Here is a 7117-nt window from a genome sequence, read left to right as displayed (position 1 = left end):
AGCGGTGTTGCCAGGAGCAATTGTGTCTCACTATCACGAAACTCTGAGTTAGATTAAAGGCCATTTTCTACAGCTCTTAGAAGAGGTTGAAGATTATCTATCTATACTGAGTATAATCTCTATGTATCTAAAGAACCTGATTAGTCTAATTATAAATGACAAACTTAGATGACTATTGATCTATATAATTCTCAATATCTATCTAACTTAAAGACTAAGACAATAAACAACTGTGTAACAAATGAGGATAATGACCTCCAAATATAAACAATGTACAAATATACATTGCAATATGGTAAATATATATCAATACACAAACAATATATAAGTATCTTAATCAGAGGTAGAAATGTACACTGCAATATGGTAAATATATATACTATATATATATCAATACAATATATGTCAATACATAAAAATGTTTTAAACAGGTAGAAGCATGCATGCATATAATAGTCAATATAATTTAACTTTGTATCAATATACAAGAATCGATACCAATATATTTGTCTAAAAACAGTAACTCACAATTACAAATCTATTATCCCATCATGCCTCTCTCAGCCTTTTAACATGGCAGGGGTCACTGTCAGCTCTGGAACCACCAGGAGGGAGCTGTGCTCACCACCTCAACTCTGGGTAGCACCATGCAGCACGTAAACCCTTTTTATCTGAGTAAAAGTTAAATCTGCCATGCGGTGCGCTGCATGGCCTGGAAAATACGTCTGCATAATGGTGGTGGGAATCCGCCATGCTCTCCTGGCCTGGATCCAGCCGCTTTCCCAGGCCAGGGTGCTGAGTGGCAGGAGTGTTGTCAGCTACTTCGTTCCTAACCCTGAGTGGGCATGCAAGCACCTGGGCCAGAAGTGTGTGTCTGGGCACATGGGTTAACCCCACTTGTTTGAGTGCCATTCTGTAGGTGGAGGCTGCTCGTTTGTTTCCCAGCCGCCCAGATCCTTAATAACCACACAGAAACTGTGTTATTACAACACTGCTTGGCCTACTAGCTTACACTTCTTATTGGCCAGCTCTTATATTTTCAGTTAACTCATTCTAGCTGGTCACTCGTGGTGCACGCCTTTAATCCCAGCACTTGGGAGGCAAAGGCAGGCAGATCTCTGAGTTTGAGGACAGCCTGGTCTACAAAAGCTAGTTCCAGGACAGGCTTCAAAGCTACAAAGTAAATCGTGTCTTGAAAAAAAAAATTAACCCATTCCTATTATTTTATATTTTACCATGAGGCTGGTGGTTTACCAGTGCTGGCGCACAGGGATTTCCTCCAGCGGCTACATGGTGTCTCCCCATTGCCTTCTTTCCTCCTGTCTGCTTCGAATTCCCCCCCTTACTCAATTCTGCTCTGCTGGAGGCCAAAGCAGCTTTATTCATTAACCAATGGTATTCACAGCATACAGAGGGGAACTCCACAACACAACCCCTTCCATTGTGATCCAATATCCCTACCAGAGGCTCCAAACCATTTGCCAAAACAAGCTCCTTACAATGTAATCCCCTTGGTTGGTTTTGTCAGAGTGACAACTGGCATTCATTCCAAAAGCTTGATGAAACACTAAAGCTCTGAGCTGCCTTTGTCTCCCCAGAAAGAGGAGGTGTAGGGATTGGCTTCAGGTTCAGCACCGCCCCCGCACCCCCACTCCCACCACCATCTTGTGCAGGTCCCAGCGGGTGGGAAGCTCACTGGGGTGAGCATCGGGTTCCTCATCCTCCCGCTGACAGCCAGGTCCCTCGGAGGCAGCTGTACCCTTCCTCAGAGTTACTCAAGCCCCACTGCCTGGGAGGAAAAGATTTCTGTGTGGGAACTACAGCCCCAGCCTGGGCTCGGAGCTGCCCCTCTCGGGAGGAGTTCCCTGCTTTCCTGGCCTGCTCTGGCCCCTCACCCACTTCTGCTGTGGGGGAATTTTCTAGCTAAGGTTACAGCTGGCTCCCAGGTGGCTCCCAGTCCCAACAACACCCCAGTACAGGTTTGCTTGAGGGGTTCACACTTGCTGGCCCACAGTGCTTGCTAACCCCCACACTGAGAGATATAGGCAGGTACAGAGAGAACGAATCTCTACAGATAGGATGGGGCCGAAGTTTCTTCTTGTGACACGTTCTAGAATTCTGCCTAAAACAGAAGAGACTGACTTCATTTTTACTCCCTTAACGATGGCTCTGGTTGGCCTGGACTCACTATGTAGACCAGGGTGGCCTCAAACTCGCAGAGATCCACCTGCCTCTGTCCCTGGGGGGGGGGGGGGTGAGAAAAGAGATCAGAAGTTCAAGGTCATTCTTGACTACTAACAAGAAGCCAGCCTGAGATTCACGTCATCCTGGGTATTTCCCACAAGTGACGATCTGTTCTGTCCTTTCAGGTAAAATGGGGGGCAGGGCTCAGACAGTTCTTCATGCATAGAAACGATTCAACATCCATTTCCTGGAGCTAATGTGGAGAGCTGGCAGGTTCTAGCGTACTTCAGCTGTTCAGGAAATACTTTAAATAATTTCCTGCTGCAGGGGCTGGGAGCAGGGGTGGGGGTGGAGTTTCAGAGGACTGGGGAGGAGGGAATCTCTGTGTCTCTCTGATTCTGTGTCTTTCTCTGCCTCTCTCTCTCTCTCTCTCTCTCTCTCTCTCTCTCTCTCTCTGTCTCTCTCTGCCTCTCTGTCTCTCTGTCTCTCTGTCTCTCTCTGAACTCAAACACAGTTCACAAGGGCCCTTCACAATTCACACACACAGCCTCCTTTCTACAGTCAGCCCCTTTATGTGGGAATAATGTTAGTTTTCAGAGTGTGGTTGTGAGAACTCTGCTATCTCAGACTTCCTCTGTATCCTGGCTTCCTAAGGAACCTTACAGACCCGAGCTAATTAAGCCTGGATTAGTGAAAGGCGGCCCGCTCTGAGATAGACTGGCCACCCCGCACAACAGCAGTTCAGACAGTGGCCAGATGGGAAGCTGGAGGCCCAAAGCCATCGCAGGGAGGACACGAGTTAGGCAATGTGTAATCAATCGTCTCCTCTGTTGCTCCAGCCTGCAGTGGGCCTCAGATGACTGGCGCTTCTAACTGGGTCACTGAAGCCTTGGCGCAAGCTTCCAGGTGACGGCAGAAGGAAAAACAAACAAAGAACAATCATCTAAAGGGTTGGTTCTAAAGGCAAATTTTTAAATTCCTTCTCCCCCAGGGGACATGTCACAGTACGGAGATATTTTTGGTTGTCACATGTAGGGCAGGGCCACTAAACAACCATAATGCATGTGTTAGCATGTAAAGAGCTGTCCAGCCTAGAAATGTCGATAGCTTCGGGGTTACAAGCTCTGTGTTGTTGTTGTTCATTGTGGAGTGTCACCTCTCACTCTGTAGCCCAGCCTGGTCAGGAAATCACAGTGATCCTCCTGCCTCAGCTTCCCAAGTGCTGGGGTTACAGGTGTGAGGCCAGGGATTTGAGAGCTACCTCATTTCCTGACGCTCGAGGTACCCCAGGCTAAGCCGAGAGTCAGCCGCCGGGGAACACAGCCCCTAGAGATCCATTTCTTTATTCACTCATTCGTTTTGTCTCTCCATGTAACCTATGTGGTCTCAGCTAGGGAGGGGTTTAAAAGCCGCTGTGTTCCCCTGCAACTAGAAAAATCACCACAGGGTGGCGGTAGAGTCTAGGGCTTCAGAGCCTGACTCTTGTATTGCTTTCACGTTGCAGTTCAGGCTGGACACCTGACCGCTGTGTGGCCTTCAGCAAGTTCTTTAACTTCTCTAGGCACCACAGCTCTGCAAGCTAGAGATAAAACTCGTACCCGCTTCCTAATGAGGGCATAAGCAACACCAGCTCTCAATTACTGTTAGGTTTAAAAAAAAAAAAAGTCATGGGGTGGGGGTGGGGGCGACAACTTAAATTTGAACTCACTAACATTGGATTCCTGACTTTCCTGCTTCCATCTCCAAAGTACTGGGGTTACAGGTGTACACAATGTGTTAGTGCCTTTTTCTTTCTTCTTTCCTTCCCTCCCTCCCTCCCTCCCTCCCTCCCTCCCTCCCTTCCTTTCCTTTCCTTTCCTTTCCTTTCCTTTTCTCTCTCAACAAATCTATTTCTATTAGCTTAAATGCACTGGGGTGCACTATCACACAGATTCTGTGTCCAGTGGACTTTGTAGAGAGGTTTCGCAGGAATTTGACGCAGATCTTGCCACCGTTCCGTTCCCCAGGCCTATTACCTTTCTCCTGGTTGTAATCTGGCCTTGAACTCACAGAGATCCACCCGTCTCTGCCTCTGGATGCTGGAGTAAAGATATGTACCACACCACTCTTGAGTGCTTGCCTGCATATATGTATGTGTACCATGTGCATGTGTCTTGCCCACAGAGGCCAGAAGGTGGCGCCAGAGTCCCCTGACCTGGACTCACAGATTGTTTTATGTCACCATATGAGTGCTGGCTCTGTCCAGTTTGTCACAGGGAGTCACTCTGGGCTTTCTTTTTGAAGATTTGTTTTTATGTTGGGTAGTGGTGGCGCATGACTTTAATCCCAGCACTCTGGAGGGAAAGGCAGGAGGATCTCTGTGAGCTTGAGGCCAGTCTAGTCTACAGAGTGAGTTCTCGGACAGCCAGGGCTACACAGAGAAACCCTGTCTTAGAAAACGAATACTGCAGTATGCTTGTGTGTGAGCATGTGCACATGGCAGGGGCCAGGGGGGGTCAGAGGCAGCAGACCTGAGGTACGGCACCCCATGTAGCTGCTGGGAACCTCGCTCAGGTTGTGTTCTGAAGGGAGGGACCAGATGGAGACCTCCAACCAAGGCTCTCCCTTTCCACCTAATGTTTGCCCATGGGTCTGTATCTGCTCCTATCACCTGCCAGAGGCAGCCTCTCTGATGATGACTAGATTGGGCCGTTTCTGATACGCACGACAAGTCTGGCACGCGTGTCATTTCCGACACGCGTGCCGTTTCCTGGCGTGTGTGGCCTCCTAGCATGCGCCTCATTCCTGACTCTTGTGTCACTTCGTGACATGCATGCCGTCTCTGATACACACGCCAAAGTCCGGCACGAGTGTCGTTTCAGACACACGTGTCATTTCTGACACACGTGTCGCCTCTGACACGTGTGACGTTTCCAGCACACGTGTCGTTCCCGACATGCGCGTCGCTTTCTGGCATGCGTGTCGTTTCCGGCGCGTGTGTCGTTTTTGACACGCTGTTGTTTCTGGCACACGTGTCGCTTCCTTCACGTGTGTCGTTTCTGGCGCGTGTCGTGTGTCATTTCTGACACGCGTGTCGTTTCCGACGTGCGTCGTGTGTTGTTTCCGACACGTGTCGCGTGTCGTTTCTGACACATGTGCTGTTTCCTGGCACGTGTATGGCCTCCTGGCATGCGCCTCATTCCTGACACTTGTGTCACTTCGTGACATGCATGCTGTTTCTGATACGCGCGCCGAGTCTGGCACGCGTGTCGTTTCTGACATGCGTGTCATTTCCGACAGATTTGTCGTTTCCGACACACGTGTCGTTTCCGGCATACGTGTCGTTTCTGACACGTGCCCTTTCCTGGCGTGTGTGACCTCCTGGCATGTGCCTCATTCCTGACACTTGTGTCGCTTCCTGACGTGCATGTCGTTTCTGATATGCATGCCAAATCTGGCATGCGCGTCGTTTCCGACACACGTGTCGTTTCCAGCACGGGTGACATCACGCGTTTCGTTTCCAACATGCGCATCATTTCTGTGTCATTTCTGACTTACGTGTTTTTCTGTCGTGCGTGTCGTTTCTGGCGCGCGTGTTGTTTCCGGCATGCGTGTCGTGTCTGGCACGCGTGTCGCTTCTGCCACGCTTGCCGTTCCTGCCACGCTTGCCGTTCCTGACACGCGTGCCATTCCTGACACGTGAGCACATCTCTTGTCCAACTAGGATTTGGTTTCAGCTTGGGCACGAATACCTTCAGTTTTAAGGAGTCATGCTTTCTTTGGTTCTAGGGATTCGTTTACAGAAATGGCCTTGCATCACAGCCTTCCAGACACATTTGCCTTTAGAAGTCTGTTCCCAGATGGCAGAAAGAGATGTTTACCTTTTTCATACAATTTTAAATATATATATATTTATTTGGTTAGCCATGCCTTTAATTCCAGAATTCAGAAGGCACAGTCAGGGAAATCTTTATCAATCTGAGGTCAGCCTGGTCTACATAATTAGACCCTGTCTAAAGAATTTTTTTTTAAAAGAAAATTTTACATGCGTAAATGTTGGTTTGGTTGTATATCTGTGCCCCCCATGCATGCTTGATGAAGGGCATTAGATTCCCTGAAATTGGTGTTATGGAGGTTGTGAATGACCCTGTGGGTGCTCAGAACTGAACCTGGGTCCTCTCCTAGAGCAGCCAGTACTCTTAAATTCTGAGCCATTTCTTTTTTTTTAATATTTATTTATTATGTACATAATATTCTGTCTGTGTGTATGCCTGCAGGCCAGAAGAGGGCACCAGACCTCGTTCCAGATGGTTGTGAGCCACCATGTGGTTGCTGGGAATTGAACTCAGGACCTCTGGAAGAGCAGGCAATGCTCTTAACCGCTGAGCCATCTCTCCAGCCCCCCTCTGAGCCATTTCTTTGGCCCTTCTATTTATCTATTTATTTTGAGACAAGGTCTCAGTATAGCTAGCCTGGAACTCGCTATGTAGCTCAGGCTAGCCTGGAACCTCCAGAGAGCTACCTGCCTCTGCCTCCTGGGTACTGAGATTACAAAGGTCTGCATCACCACGCGTACCTGGCTTGATACAATTTTTTTTTGAACAGGAACATTGGGTATGTGTTGGGAGCTGGGAGGTCAGGTGGGAGGAATTTGATTTAACCACATTTGAGTGTGGTTCAGGTGTACTGTCTAGTTCATTTAGAAAAGCATATTGGGTGTAGGCAGTGAGGGGCCCACTTCGTTTTTCTGAGACCGGGAACTTAGGCTGGCCTCAGACTCCCTACTGAGCTGAGGATGACCTTGAACTCTCAGCAGCAGCAGGGATTTCTACGGCCAGAGAGATGAAGACAATAGCCTGCACCACACCACTGAGGACGTACCGGCCTCTCTCTGTTCTGGACGCTGTCTGCGCAGGCCTTTCGCACAACCTCTGGGAAAGCATGTTGCTTCAAG

This window comes from Alexandromys fortis, unplaced genomic scaffold, assembly GCF_014885135.2.
Source record: "Alexandromys fortis isolate MF-2015 unplaced genomic scaffold, M_Fortis_MF-2015_v1.1 scaffold_156, whole genome shotgun sequence".
NCBI lineage: Eukaryota > Metazoa > Chordata > Mammalia > Rodentia > Cricetidae > Alexandromys > Alexandromys fortis.
This window is presented reverse-complemented; position numbering follows the sequence as displayed.